The 15390-nt window shown below is 33.3% G+C and overlaps 1 protein-coding gene across 4 annotated transcripts in view; it reads left to right on the top strand.

Moving 5' to 3' along the window:
• Window positions 1-1138: 1138 nt before the first annotated feature.
• The window catches only part of LOC123868798 (suppressor of lurcher protein 1-like), an 82809-nt gene continuing 68557 nt past the window's right edge, over window positions 1139-15390 (top strand). Inside the window, exons 1-2 of one of the 4 annotated variants that reach the window (XM_045911405.1) lie at window positions 1139-1326; window positions 1358-1468. The gene's annotated coding sequence lies outside the window, so the exon portion shown is untranslated. Of the gene's footprint in view, window positions 1469-11510; window positions 11840-15390 lie in introns of those variants that run through there. The other 3 variants (XM_045911406.1, XM_045911404.1, XM_045911403.1) reach the window with 3 other exon arrangements.

The following is a 15390-nucleotide window of genomic DNA, read 5'->3' as shown; positions in this document are numbered from 1 at the left end:
TTATATGTGCACCCAAAAGATATTGAAACTTCTGATGTTATTAGAAGAAGATAAGTATTGTTTCTCGAGTTCAAACCCGTGTTTCCAAATCACAGATTCCGGAAGCGACAGGCAAATGAAAATGTATCGCCCTGTTGGGAATCATTCGTATGCCAGTGCCCTCAATTGATTTCTTTACGCTCCCTAGAGAATTCATATGAGCGAATAATATTTTGGTTAAGCCCTAATCATAAGGAATGGAGCCGTAGGGTTAGAAAAAAGGAAAAAATGTACTAGAAAAATGAATTATTTATTTTCTTCTTTCGTTTACATTTCATAATATTAACGACAGGAGAAAATGTATATTTTTTTATTAAAAATAGAACAGTATGTCTGTTTGTTTGTTTCTGCTTTACGCCTAAAGTAGTGGACCGATCTAAACGACATTTGGCACAGCGGTATCTTGTAACGTAGAGTATGCTTAGAGAGTGTACAACATACATACATACACGTAGGTCGTAGATTATGAGTACTTTGTTTGGAGAAAACTATACTGGACTATGGGACTTAAAAAAGTTAAATACATATCACTAATTTAAAAAAAAAAACTAATTTTATATATTATTTTATGCTTTTTACCAATGTGATTTATAAATTAAATATAGGATTCCTAAAACATAATAATATAAAATAATAACACCATAGTCATAATAAAGAGTACGTTATAAATCTTGATAATCTACGTCTGTATGCCTGCCTACCTACCACATGACCTACCACAAAACCTACCACTCTACCACATGACCTACCACACAACCTTCCACTCTACCACCATAATACCAACTCAAAGTTGCGGGTATCACTAAGTATAATAGGTGTATGTACTCCCAAGAACAAAATGAAAACCACACAGTAACAAAATCAAGACAAATTAGACTCGCGAGTGAGTAAATAACAGGGAAAACAAAAGCCAATACGCAAAATGGCATGACAAATATTCTCACCTTACATCTTCACGGTAGAATTCCCTTTGTACAGCCTACCCTATTATAAATCCTATCTTAAAATAGACTTTATTGGTTCAGTAATAAAGGCTACCTTATAGACCTATTTAAACCAAGTGGTCCGCTCGGTGTATAATGAGATGGAGCATGCTAACTCATCATATCAGTATACGGCATGGAACTAGACGCGAACGGACGTCTACGCCGTAGCGCCTCGTAGCTCCCACCTCGTAGCTCTACGTAATCCGTATTAACCTTATTTGTAGACAAATTGAATTTAAAAACCACTCCGGTCCTTTGAAGTATTGGGTATTGACGTTTTTGTGCTCTCGTTAAGAGTAAAGTTTGTTAAAGTTCACTTACCTACTCTTCAGTGTTATTGAATTTGTTTTGTTTAAAGTAGAAGAGACTTTGAAAGTTATCCTGGACTAAGTTTTTGTTTTTCTATTATAAAGAAGATCTTATCGACAGCTGTGCGATAAATGGTAAGTTGGTATTTGTAATTTGTATTTGTATCTATTTTTTGATTAAACCGAAATCTGTACATTATATCTTTTTATTTCAATAAGAAGTATGATAAACTAAAATCAGTTAATTTTCTTATCGAAAAGTATGTATTGTTTAAAATTGTTTAAAGCTGTATTAAATAGAAGATTATTGTAACACTAAACGACCAATATTTGAAAAAATTGTTAAAAAGTTTTCAATCCATAAATAACATTATTCTAGGTAGTGCTAAATAGGGATACTTAAGTATTATATTACTAGATGATTTTACGACCTTATTTTTTGCAAAGATTCACATTATTGGAAATTCCACAGAAACTTTAATTTTCCAGGATAAGATAAAGTTGTGTGTGTGTGTATGTTTGTTACTCTTTCACGCAAAAACTACTGGACGGATTTGACTAAAATTCGGAATGGAGATAGATAATATCCTGGATTAGCACATAGGCTACTTTTTATCCCGGAAAACCAAGGAGTTCCCTGGGATTTCGAAAAACCTAAATCCACGCGGATGAAGTCGCGGGCGTCAGCTAGTGTCTAATAATGATGATAAACAATTAATCACTTTAATCAATTAGCCCAAAAAATATAAACCAGAGGAATCATTGAAAAAAATTGTGCGCAAATTGTTCAGCCAAGAATTCCCAACAGAGTAGAATCAATGAGCTTTCAAATCAAAACATACACAATACCTACCTATACTGACCCGAAAGAAATCAATAAAAGCAGCTGAAATTTAAAAGACCTGGACCCACAACTCTCATGTAATGACATAAAAATAATTCAAAGTCTCAATATTTTTCAGTTAGAAATCGTGCTCCGGTAATAGATTCATACTTTATTGACATTTATGGGTGGGAGCCCAAATTGAAAAATTTCTCCAAACGTCCCTGTATATTTAACGTTGAGCTGCTCCAAGGGATATTTACAATTCATCTTCGCTCTTCGGTGAAGGAAAATATCATCAGGAAAATGATTACTATGTTCTGTACCTAGAATACCTATTTACTCTTGACTTGAAGGTATGTGTACAGAAGTGGTAAGGAGAGAGTATGTCAGACTTATGTAGAGAAACATCTGAACACGTTTTTGTACAAGTGTAAATTAAAAATTTGTAACACCCCCGACAAGTGAAGGTTACAGTAACTAGAAAAGAGCTGATAACTTTTAAATGGCTGAACCGATTTTCTTGGATTATAGCTAAGAACACTTTCGATCAAGCTACCTTTCAAACAAAAAAAAAAAAAAACTAAATTAAAATCGGTTCATTAGTTTAAGAGCTACGATGCCACAGGCAGATACACAGATACACACGTCAAACTTATAACACTCCTCTTTTTGGGTCGGGGGTTATAAAGAGCGTGAGTATGTCAGATTTATGTAGAAAAACATCTGAACACCTTTTTGTAAAATTAGACATGTTTACATAGTTATTATAGTTTAATTTATGTTGCGCTATAGATGGTAGAGATAGAAGCTATTTTTGATTTTTTTACAAGTTATTTAAAATCGGTGACATGATGTCCCGATATTAAAAAGAGCAGAAACCATTTCTATTACCGTATTTAAGAGGGCTCTCTCCGTCACTCGTTTCATACAATCGTAGTTCCAATTTCATTTGAATATTAAGCAACCAAAGTCCATGAAACTTTGCAGATATATTCTAGAAACTAATATATATGTCTGTGGTTTTCCAGATTTCTGTTAAAATATTCGGTTTCGAAGTTACGCGGTCTTAAAAATTCACATACAAATCTTTGAGCTCCTGTAATTTTAAAACTACATATTTTTAGAAAAATCTAAACACCACAGACACAGATATTAGTTTCTAGAATATGTCTGCAAAATTTCATGGACTTTGGTTGCTTAATATTCAAATGAAATTGGAACTACGATTGTATGAAACGAGTGACGGAGAGAGCCCTGTTAATATTCTACGCTACGTACTTGCTTATTATTTAATTGATAAGTCAGAGACTCACCAAGGACAACTAAACTGATTTAGTTAAATTTTTTATTCCTGTCACTTTTTGGCAACCGTATTATGCAATTGCGAAAAAGTGAGAGCATTACAAAGTTTAACTATATCAGTTTAACTGTTCTTGTGCAAGTGGACAATCTTAATCTCTAAAGGAGTATAATAGTAATAAAATGGGAAGTTGAAATATTTCCTAATATTTCAACTTTTATTTTTAACTCAAATCACACGGATTGTCCTAAAAACCTTGAGGTAAACTACTCGAGGTAAAGTTTTCGATCAGACAGAAACATAAAAAAAGATTCTATTGCCGCAAATTTCCAATTTTCTACCAGTGCCTTCTGTGTTTGGAATCCGTAATCAGTTCTTTATGCATCTGACCTCCAAAGACCCCCGAATTCCTATAGGATTTGAGATGTTCCGTGGAATGAGTATTAATGAGGTGAATTTTAAAAATCTTTACGATCTGCCTTAATGAAGGGTGTCAAGGGATGAATTTTATATCTGAATCTTTAGAGCACATTTTTTATCTGTCGAGCGTCGCGTTCATCCATCCGTATTTGGCATCGACGTAGCAGAATGTTCAACGAACTATTATTACTAATTCCAACATCCATACCAATATAATGAACAGATTAAGTATATACGTTTGAATGTAGGAGGTAATCTTCGAAACTACTCATCTGATTTCAAAAAATATTTCACTGATACGCTGCATAATCCCTAAGTGCTACGGGCTATATATAGTGAAAAAGGTCCAGGCAAAAACCAGTAATTTTATAAATGAGAAAGTGTCTGTCTATCTATCTGATAACTTTTTACGGCCCGTCTGCTTAACCAATATCGATGGAATTTGGTAGGTAGGTATAGAGATAGCTTGTATTTAGGAATTAACCACTTTTCAAAGGATTTCAAAAATCTAAATCCGCTAGACCGCGATGTGTGGAAGGTCCCTTTGAGAGACCTAAATCCAGTTGTGAACGTCTATCGATTGACGACGATGATGACGCGACCACATTAGCGATTCGCAAAATTATGAGTTCACTTTCTAATAGCAGTGTCACACTAATCACACTAATATTGTAAAGGTGAAAGTTTGTTTGTGTATTGTGTATGCGTGTGTTTGTTACTCTTTTACGCAACCAATACTGGACGAATTTGGCTGTGTGAAATGGGGATGAATTATACCCTGGGTTACAAATGGGCTACTTTTGATCCCGGAAAATCCAAGACTTCTCACGGGATTAAAAAATCTATATCCACGTGGACGAAGTCGCGGGTATTATTTAGTATTTAATACTGATGATAATATTATGTACTAATACAAAAGAAATTGACAATGAAAAATACACGTACTTTAGTTGGTAGCGGTTGAATTTTCTATCCGTCCGTCCATTTGTGGTTAACCTGAACAGAACCGGTTTGGATTTATGGTGTTTTCATACGAGATTTATGAGTGTCGTTTATTATTCAGTATCCACGGCACAATCAGATTTACGACGCACTTTTGGATTTAGTTATATTCCATAAACTATTTCAATTTATATTCGTGTCTACTGACTATCTGTCTGTTACTTGTGCACGAGTGTTGAAAAAAGTTGCATGTTATCTTTCCGATAGTAAATAATTGGGAGATAAAATTAAATATTTTCTAAAAAGGCAGCAAAACTGACTTAGCATACTAGACACATATACAGAGTGTATAAAATATACCACCTGTGCCTCGCCCGTGTTATCGTGCATTTAAATATTCGAAATTGCCACTATAGATAGCATCGATGCACTATCTATCTCGCCAGTTAGCCACTGCATGACTGCGAGACGAGAACAATAATTAATGTGTGGACTACCGGTTACTTGCATCCAGACTCGCCACTCGTTGCACCCTCTTTTGCGAATGTGTAAATGCGCCTTTACACACCGAACACGAGAATTGCTCTTAAATAAAAAAAAACCGGTTCCGTACTCGGGTATTTTTTCCAACATTTTGCACGATAAATTAAAAACTATTATACATAAAAATAAATAAAAATCTGTTTTAGGATTTACAGGTAAAGCCCTTTCATATGATACCCCTTTTGGTATAGTTATCTTATTTTGAAAATAGAAATACATTTTAATTTTTTTTAAATGACGTAACCACAAATTCGCGGTTTTCAGATTTATTCCTGTACTTGTGCTATAAGACCTACCTACCTACCAAATTTCATGATTCTAGGTCAACGGGAAGTAGCCTATAGGTTTCTTGACAGACATACAGACAACAAAGTGATCCTATAAGGGTTCCGTTTTTTTCCTTTTGAGGTACGAAACCCTAAAAGCTTATTTACCTAGGATTTTTTTAAATGTTAAGGACTCGAACGCATAATTTTCTGATGTAAAAGTACTATCTAATTTTAACGTGAAAATATTGAGAAATTATTATGGCAACCAGTTCAATATTTACATAAAAAATTACACAAGATCGGTCGCACTAGATTATACTTCACAAAGAAACGGAAAAATCCCACGCAAAAAGCGGATGATACGCTAGTTTAGAGAACCCTCGGAAAAACTCGGCTGATCTCAAATCACAAAGGCCATGATTGGACGTAAAGGAATTACAAGCCGGCGTTTAGAAAACTTATTTCGTGATTACTTTTAGTTTGTGAGCGCTCCGAAGCTTTTTCTACTCTCTTGGGATGAACCACGTATGTTTTTGTAGTATTAGAGGAATTAAATTGTAAATAATGTGTTGTGGAAAAAACCTTTATCGACAATCATCTGGCTATACATTGAGACTGCACCTTCAAAAGGATTGCATTTTACTACTATCTCATCAAAATATAATGAGTGTACGTAAGTCATTATATAACTAACTAGCTGACACCCGCGGCTTCGTCCGCGTGGATTTGGGTTTTTCGAAATCCCGTGGGAACTCTTTGGCTTTCCGGGATAAAAAGTAGCCTATGTGCTAATCCAGGATATTATCTATCTCCATTCTAAACAGCCCAATCCGTCCAGCAGTTTTTGCTTGAAGAAGTAACAAACATACACACACACACACATACAAACTTTCTCCTTTATAATATAAGTGTGATTACTTATCTGTAGTAAAAATTGGTTCCCGAGGAACCCAAGATAAAATTCAAAATTTCATCTTGGGAATCTTTCTAACATTCTAATTTCTACATTCTAAAAACCATGGGAAACCTTATTTAAACATACTATTTTTCACATTCATCACATTAGGTAAAAAAAAAAATACCATCTTTACTCTGTGTTTGTATGATGTGTTTTTAGATTTGGCTTGTGGCTCATCTACACTAATATTACATATGCGATTGACTTTTTACATCTGTCTCTTGTAACCATTTCATAGCTCATCTGTTTAGCCAATTTTAACTAAATATTGTACTGAGAGATCGATTTTTAGCAAACCTAATCCATGTGGACGAAAATGATACTAAGTTTTTGTAGGTAAATCATAACTTAACATAAGGCAGTACCAAATTGAAAACTATAAGTTAAAAGATAAAACTATGATTGTACTTATATCAAGTGATATCATCCCAAAATAATTAGCTGTAGTCTTCGATGGCAGAGCTGTCTATTAAAGCTAAAAGCATCGAATAACTAAATTTTCGTACACTCTGCTACGCTGGCTTATATTACAGCACTTAAACATTAACCTATGTTCATTTTTCAGTTCCACTTTTATTTAATAGCGGCTATATTTTGCGAAATATCTCTCCTCTAAAACGTCGGTTCCGTAAAAGCCAAGTATATGTGCTCTCTCTAAGCTCTCTGTAGATTAAATTTTGTTGGATACTGGTAGGTAAATAAAATTCTATGCTGATAAAATGCTACCCAGATTATGGGGTTTATGATAAAATTATTACTATGATAAAATTTTAATAGTTTATTATTGTTATTTTTTAACCCCCGACCCAAAAAGAGGGGTGTAATAAGTTTGACGTGTGTATCTGTGTTTCTGTCTGTGGTAATATAGCTCCTAAACTAATGAACCAATTTTGATTTAGTTTGTTTTTGTTTGAAAGGTGGCTTGATAGAGAGTGTTCTTAGCTATAATCGAAGAAAATCGGTTCAGCCGTTTGAGAGTTATCAGCTCTTTTCTAGTTTTCTTATAGAGGGTCGGGGTTTTTTAAATTTTGAGTTATTAATACATTAGTTACAGAAATTATCTGAATAGGTGAAGACGGAGTACTAAAACACTCACATCTAGGTAAGATGATATCAATTGAGTTGTGAGAAGTTCTTGAATCCAGGAGGCGCAAGGTCGTGGCTTGTACATTGTAGAAGTCCCTATAAAAATCTATGTCCGGCAGTGGACGTCAATCGACTAAAACAATGCGTAAATTAAACTTTTGCACATAGGAAAAATATAGTTAGACGTCTCTGCTTCAACTTTAACAGGGCTCTCTCCGTCACTTACTGCATACAATCGTAGTTCTCATTTCATTTGAATATTTAGCAACCAAAGTCCATGAAATTTTGTAAACATATTCTAGAAACTAATATCTGTACCTGCGGTGTTTTAGATTTTTTTAAATATGTAGTTTTAAAATTACGGGGGCTCAAAGATTTGTATGTGAATTTTTAAGACCGCGTAACTTTGAAACCGAATATTTTAACGGAAATCAGGAAAACCACAGGCATAGCTGATATTAGTTTCTAGAATATGTCTGCAAAATTTCATGGACTTTGGTTGCTTAATATTCAAATGAAATTGGAATTACGTTTGTATGGAGCGAGTGACGGAGAGACCCTTCTTAATCAAAATCCGAAGTTTCGAACTTAACATCTTTCCCTATCTGAATTTCACAGGACGGAAGCTAGTAATAACTTATTTATAGCACTATAAATAGAAAGAGCTTTGACAGATATAAAATCTACTGGAAACTCTATGGGTGCTAGTACTTATTTTTTTTTTTTAAATCTTGATATATTTTAGCATATTAATCTTTTCAATCCTACGCCATACAACTTTTAAATCCTATTTATGCAACACAGTTTTACTTCATTATTCTACTATATTTTTTTAATCACTGCGTGCTACTGTTTGTTAATCCAAATAAAATAAAAAATTAAAATGAAAAAAACACTATACCTATACATATACATGACTAGGTAATAGGTACCCATATAGACATGGGTAGGTACCTACTTGTTTTTACATATTTCTTTTAAATCCTTCTCTATCCTTATAAATACCGAAGTATGTTTGTTTGTTAAAGTTACATACCTATTATATAGTTACATTAAAGTGACATAGTTAAACACCTGGAAAGTGACATTGTCTGCTGTTCATCCCGGAAAATCAAAGAGATCCCGTGGGATTTTTAAAATTTGAATTCACACGGGCAAAGTTGCAGGCACCAGAGAGTAACTGAATTATTTTCTACGAGATTTCATTAGATTTGCATTAACATAATGTTGCAATACGAAAGAATATTTTGTTGATAATATTTTTCGAGATTACAAATAAATTCCGTTGCATTTATTTATGAATAGCAAATGTGTCCTTCTTTTGCAGTGGACACCCTAGGGACATTAAATATGCGCTCGGCTTTAATGTTATCCTGAAGAGTTTATGAATATTTTTATAAAGAAAATTATTATAAATGGAACGAATAACAAGAATGTTTCTGCGACTTAATAAAAATGTATTTGCAATATTAAAATGTTATTTTAATCTTAAAAAGAATGTTTCTCGTCAAAAATAGAAACACGCTGCTAATCTAAAATCATTAGAGTGTTTTTCCACGGAGCATTGCACGATACGGCAAAATATAATAATGACTTTAAAAGATAATGGTTCCAGATGTATCGAATATCTACGAGTTAAATCTTTTATTTAATATGCAAAGAAAACAAACGGCACGTCGCATATTTTTTTGGCTAAGTAAAAGTTTACAAGTATTTTGCAGTGACGTGTTGTATGTGTAAGTGAAACTACTATCCACTCTGGCGATCTACAAACTAATGAAATCTATACAGTACCAATATTAAGAATGCGAAAGTATGCCTGTCTGTCCGCTTGCTTTTAATAGATTTTGAAGTTTGGTACAGAGGTAGCTTGCATCCCGGGAAAGGACATAGGCTACTTTTTATCTCGGAAAATTTAAGAATTTCCACGGGATTTTTAAAAACCTAAATCTACGTGGAAAAAATTGCGTAGATGTAGGTAGTAATATAATACTTGGGTTAAGCTAGAGTAGGTAGGTATGTAAGCAATCCACTGGCGTTCCCAAATTACACATCTCAGACATGAGCCGCTAATGAGGATGTATCACCCTCGTCGGAAAACGCTCACTTGCTAACTTTCTCAACTAATTTTTTACACACCGACGATGGTTTCATGATCCACGTAGTTTGAAGTTAAGTAAAAATATGTTTTTTATTTTAATAAATTAGGTAGTTATTATAATTGACAATTGTATAAAATAAACTTAAATCTAAATTGACAAAAAAACTGACAGAAAACCAATATTAAATTAAAAACTAAAATAAATTAGATTAATAATAAGTAATTTAATCTATTAAAGTAATTAATAATTTTAAATTGAGTACCAATGTAAAAAGTGGTATTTAAAATTTGTACCTAAAATATGTTAATACACTTTAATAGCTATCCGATTTTCTTCTCTATGTTTTCAAAAGTCCAGCTTTTTGGGTCCAAGGTTAATTAAGTATGAGCTGAAATCAATTTTTCATAACTGATTTACGGCCAAAGCTAATTAGTCTACTAGGCCATATTCTCATCTAAGCAGACATAACACACTTTTGAGAACATTGGAGAAAACTGTCAGGCCATCCATACCATTCCCTTTAACGAGTATAAGCTTCCAAGTAAAAAGAATTATGTATTAAATATTTTACACATAATATGTTTTATATGTGCACCCAAAAGATATTGCAACTTCTAATGTTATTAGAAGAAGATAAGTTTTGTTTCTCGAGTTCAGACCCGTGTTTCCAAATCACAGATTCCGGAAGCGACAGGCAAATGAAAATGTATCGCCCTGTTGGGAATCATTCGTATGCCAGTGCCCTCAATTGATTTCTTTACGCTCTCTAGAGAATTCATATGAGCGAATAATATTTTGGCTAAGCCCTAATCATAAGGAATGGAGCCGTAGGGTTAGAAAAAAGGAAAAAATGTACTAGAAAAATGAATTATTTATTTTCTTCTTTCGTTTACATTTCATAATATTAACGACAGGAGAAAATGTATATTTTTTTATTAAAAATAGAACAGTATGTCTGTTTGTTTGTTTCTGCTTTACGCCTAAAGTAGTGGACCGATCTAAACGACATTTGGCACAGCGGTATCTTGTAACGTAGAGTATGCTTAGAGAGTGTATAACATACATACATACACGTAGGTCGTAGATTATGAGTACTTTGTTTGGAGAAAACAATAGACTTATATGGGACTTAAAAAAGTTAAATACATTACGCTAATTAAAAAAAAACTAATTTTATATATTAATTATTTAACGCTCTTTACCAATGTGATTTATAAATTAAATATAGGATTCCTAAAACATAATAATATAAAATAATAACACCATAGTCATAATAAAGAGTACGTAATAAATCTTGATAATCCACGTCTGTATGCCTAGGTTATGTGGTAGGTACCACATAACCTACCACAAAACCTGCCACTCTACCACATGACCTACCACACAACCTGCCACTCTACCACCATAATACCTACACAAAGTTGCGGGTATCACTAAGTATAATAGGTATATGTACTCCCAAGAACAAAATGAAAACCACACAGTAACAAAATCAAGACAAATTAGACTCGCGAGTGAGTAAATAACAGGAAAAACAAAAGCCAATACGCAAAATGGCATGACAAATATTCTCACCTTACATCTTCACGGTAGAATTCCCTTTGTACAGCCTACCCTATTATGAATCCTATCTTAAAATAGACTTTATTGTTTCAGTAATAAAGGCTACCTTATCGACCTATTTAAACCAAGTGGTCCGCTCAGTGTATTATGAGATGGAGCATGCTAACTCATCATATCAGTATACGGCATGGAACTAGACGCGAACGGACGTCTACGCCGTAGCGCCTCGTAGCTCCCACCTCGTAGCTCTACGTAATCCGTATTAACCTTATTTGTAGACAAATTGAATTTAAAAACCACTCCGGTCCTTTGAAGTATTGGGTATTGACGTTTTTGTGCTCTCGTTAAGAGTAAAGTTTGTTAAAGTTCACTTACCTACTCTTCAGTGTTATTGAATTTGTTTTGTTTAAAGTAGAAGAGACTTTGAAAGTTATCCTGGACTAAGTTTTTGTTTTTCTATTATTAAGAAGATCTTATCGACAGCTGTGCGATAAATGGTAAGTTGGTATTTGTAATTTGTGTTTGTATCTATTTTTGATGAAACCGGAAAGAAATCATGTACCGATGTACATGATTTCTTTTTATTTCAATAAGAAGTATGAAAAACTAAAATCAGTTAATTTTCTTATCAAAAAGTATGTATTGTTTAAAATTGTTTAGAGCTGTATTTAATAGAAGATTATTGTAACACTAAACGACCAATATTTGAAAAAATTGTTAAAAGTTTTCAATTCAAAAATAACATTATTCTAGTGCCTACAAAGATCTTGCAAAAATTCACATTATTGGAAATTCCATAGAACCTTTAATTTTCCAGGACAAGATAAAGTTAAACAGCACTAAAACCTGACTACTACCCGCGAACTGCTGATTTCTATTGGCACTATTGCAATAAATAATAAAAGTTTCAAAATGCCACCATGCAAAAAAAAAATATATATTAAAAAGAACATTATGTTATATCTTGTACGATGGTACGGAACCCTTCGTGTGCGATTCCGACTCGGACTTGATTGGGTTTTTTACATTATTCAATCTATGTAGGAAAGGATGGTCCAACATTTACACATGACAATATGTAGTTTAGAATATTGTGTACAATCAAATTAGTAACAATAACTATATTTTGGTTCGTCAATTTAAAATTTCAATCAACGCAAAGTTCAACAAGGTCGTTTAGTTTTATTGGATGGCTCATTTTCATTCCATAGCATTCCACTTAGTTTCTCGTTAATGAACACTTTATTTTTTATTTTATTTTATTTTTTATAATGAACACTTTATTTTTGCATTACTTGAGACTTGACATTTACCTGCTTACTGCAATATGAGGGACAATGCAGTCAAAGATAGAAATGCGTTGATTTGACAGAGGTATTTTGAAAGGGAGACTGTATTTTTACATTCGTTTAGAAAAAAAACACATAATATAAACTGCGTACCGAGTTAGAAGATAATGCAGTGCCTAGAAATACGACACGGTTCCGCATGTCCTCATTTCGATACAATGCATATAGGACGCCGTAGTGCGAGAAACGCCTTTCTAATTTGTATGGCAATTAAGCTCTTTTTTAATTAAACTCCTGGCACAGACTTGCTACTATGAGCAACAGATTAACCCATTTGAGGCCAAACAAAAACTAGAAGGGTAACCTTAGATTTTTTTTTAGTTTATTAATTATTAGCAACACAAAGATACAAAAAAATAAGAAAAAAGTCTTAATAAATATTTTTCAGGATTTTACAGGGGTGTACCCAAACTGGCACAATGGCCACTTAAGAGTCAAAATTCGTAATACAAGCTTTGTCATAGCGAACTGTTTTCTTGCGTTTTTACGACCCCAACGGAGTAATTTTGGCAAATGATACAAGGAATATTCTGAGGAAGCTTCTCAGGAACGTGATCAGCGCCGTCTAGTTGTGACGATGGGCGAGCAGAGTGGCTTTGGATTGATTCCTTGAGATCGATTCTGGCTAAACTTCGTCGAGATAATAATTCGATCCATGTAGTCTTTATAGGCAATCGCTATAGGCATTTCATATTGTCATGTCAATCATGTAAGTGAATGAGATCCACTACTATTTTTGCCATGAATGCCGATTCGATACAGCAATATTGATTGGTCTATTTCGTCCACTCCATTCATGCCCTTGTTGAAGATTTGGAACAAATGTGGAGTTTTTCAAACGATTTTCGTTCAGAATTCAATCGTAAGATTCTGTGTTAGTTTTCAAATAACTTGCAGTACACTTTCGCAAAACTGAAACATTCAAAATGGATTGATTTGGTCCAATACTAAGCTTTTCAGTTTGTGGCGAACTGATTCTAATTAGAACTCTTTTGACAGCCAACGACTCGTCATCACTGCTGCCTTCAGCACCAGAAAGAGTACCTACCAACAGTGTGAACAAATCTAAATAAAAAAAAAGAAAACTTCGGACTCACTCAGCAACTGACACATCAGCGCCCAGCCCAAACTTTTGAATCGAGAAAGCTGAAATTTTGCATAAATGTTTCTTTTATAACGCTGATGAAGAATAAGGTCGTATTTTGCAAAATTCCCACGGGAGCTAAGCCGCAAGTGGTCGCTAGTATTTCTATATTTCCAACAACGTCATTTGGCAAGCTTGATGGAGTCTCGTTGTCATCAGACCCTACTTCTTCATCAGTAACGGCGTCAACCTTTCGTAGATTTATAGCGAAATCATACTTCAAACTGTTATCTCTATCTTCTAAGATCGAATTAATAGCTTCCTCTAATCTTCAAAGGTTGTATTTGGCACTATAATGCATTTTCAGGTCATCTTGATAATCTGTAAAAATTGATATATTTAGTGTTCCAGTACTATACTTGTGGCCACTGTACCCAAATTGGTACAGTAATATTTCAAGTCCTATAAAATTTTATATACTTAGTATAAGTAACTAAAAAAGCTTGCAAATATTTAGGAATTTATTGAATTTGACAAAATATAATTATTATTGATGAAATATTTTATGTATATAAAATTATAATTATAAAACTATACATACCTCCACATGTCTCTCGATAAGGAAATTTGATGGATCGTTACTAAAATAATACTGACGATAATTTTTTTATTTTATTTTATATTCAATCACTGCACTTTCAACTACTCATAAATGTAATAATATATTAACTAATGTCAACACTTTTTTTATTTCACTTCAATAAGTAAGTGTTCCCAAATTGGTACGGCGGTCAAGAATGGGTTAATCAATTCTTGAACTCATTTTGTTCTCAGACATTTGATAGTAATTAATGTTTATTTTTTCGAAACGTATCCCGGTTTTAAAATTGATATCTACCTATGAAAGCCCCAGTAAAATAAATTGAGCTATTTTGAAGATCAGCCTAGAAACTGACAGACGGACAGACAACATTTTTAATACCGTTCGAATCAACAGCTTTTCTATAAATCTGAGAAACTCGTATTGGAAATCATGCTTTACTCGAATCGTATGCGGAAGAATCTGGAAGCTAACCATGTTATGATACCAAGAAACCCCTATCATAATGAATTATTAAAAGGGGTCACGACCCTCCACAAAATGCAGAGTATAAATTAGCGCTACTTTATACCTAACTTTTTAACTTTATACCATTTAATCGATGGGTATAAACCTTTTTATTATACGAATAAAAACTTTTCTTCCCGGCGTTGGTTTAACAATTTAAATGAAGATGGTAACGGCTAATTAACATTTCACTGCTGAGAAAATTATGCTTCATAATAACTCTGAGGCGGTGGACCTTGATATTATTTTATTGTGTTCTTTTGTGTAAGTGTATAATGTAAATGATAGTATTATTTTTGTAACTTTTCAAGCTTAGTGTTAAAAGAAAGTGCATAAATAATGAATTATTTAAGTAAATACTTTGGAATTAAATTATTACTGACTATAATATTGTTCCACGTGGGTTTAAAGTTTTTTGAAAATCTGTGGAAACACTGATTTTCCGGGATGAAAAGTATCCTATTTCCCCTCCGGGATACTCGCTATATCTGTACCTTTTATCGTAAT

The sequence above is a fragment of the Maniola jurtina genome, chromosome 10 (genome assembly GCF_905333055.1).
Source record: "Maniola jurtina chromosome 10, ilManJurt1.1, whole genome shotgun sequence".
Lineage (NCBI taxonomy): Eukaryota > Metazoa > Arthropoda > Insecta > Lepidoptera > Nymphalidae > Maniola > Maniola jurtina.
This window is presented reverse-complemented; position numbering and strand designations above follow the sequence as displayed.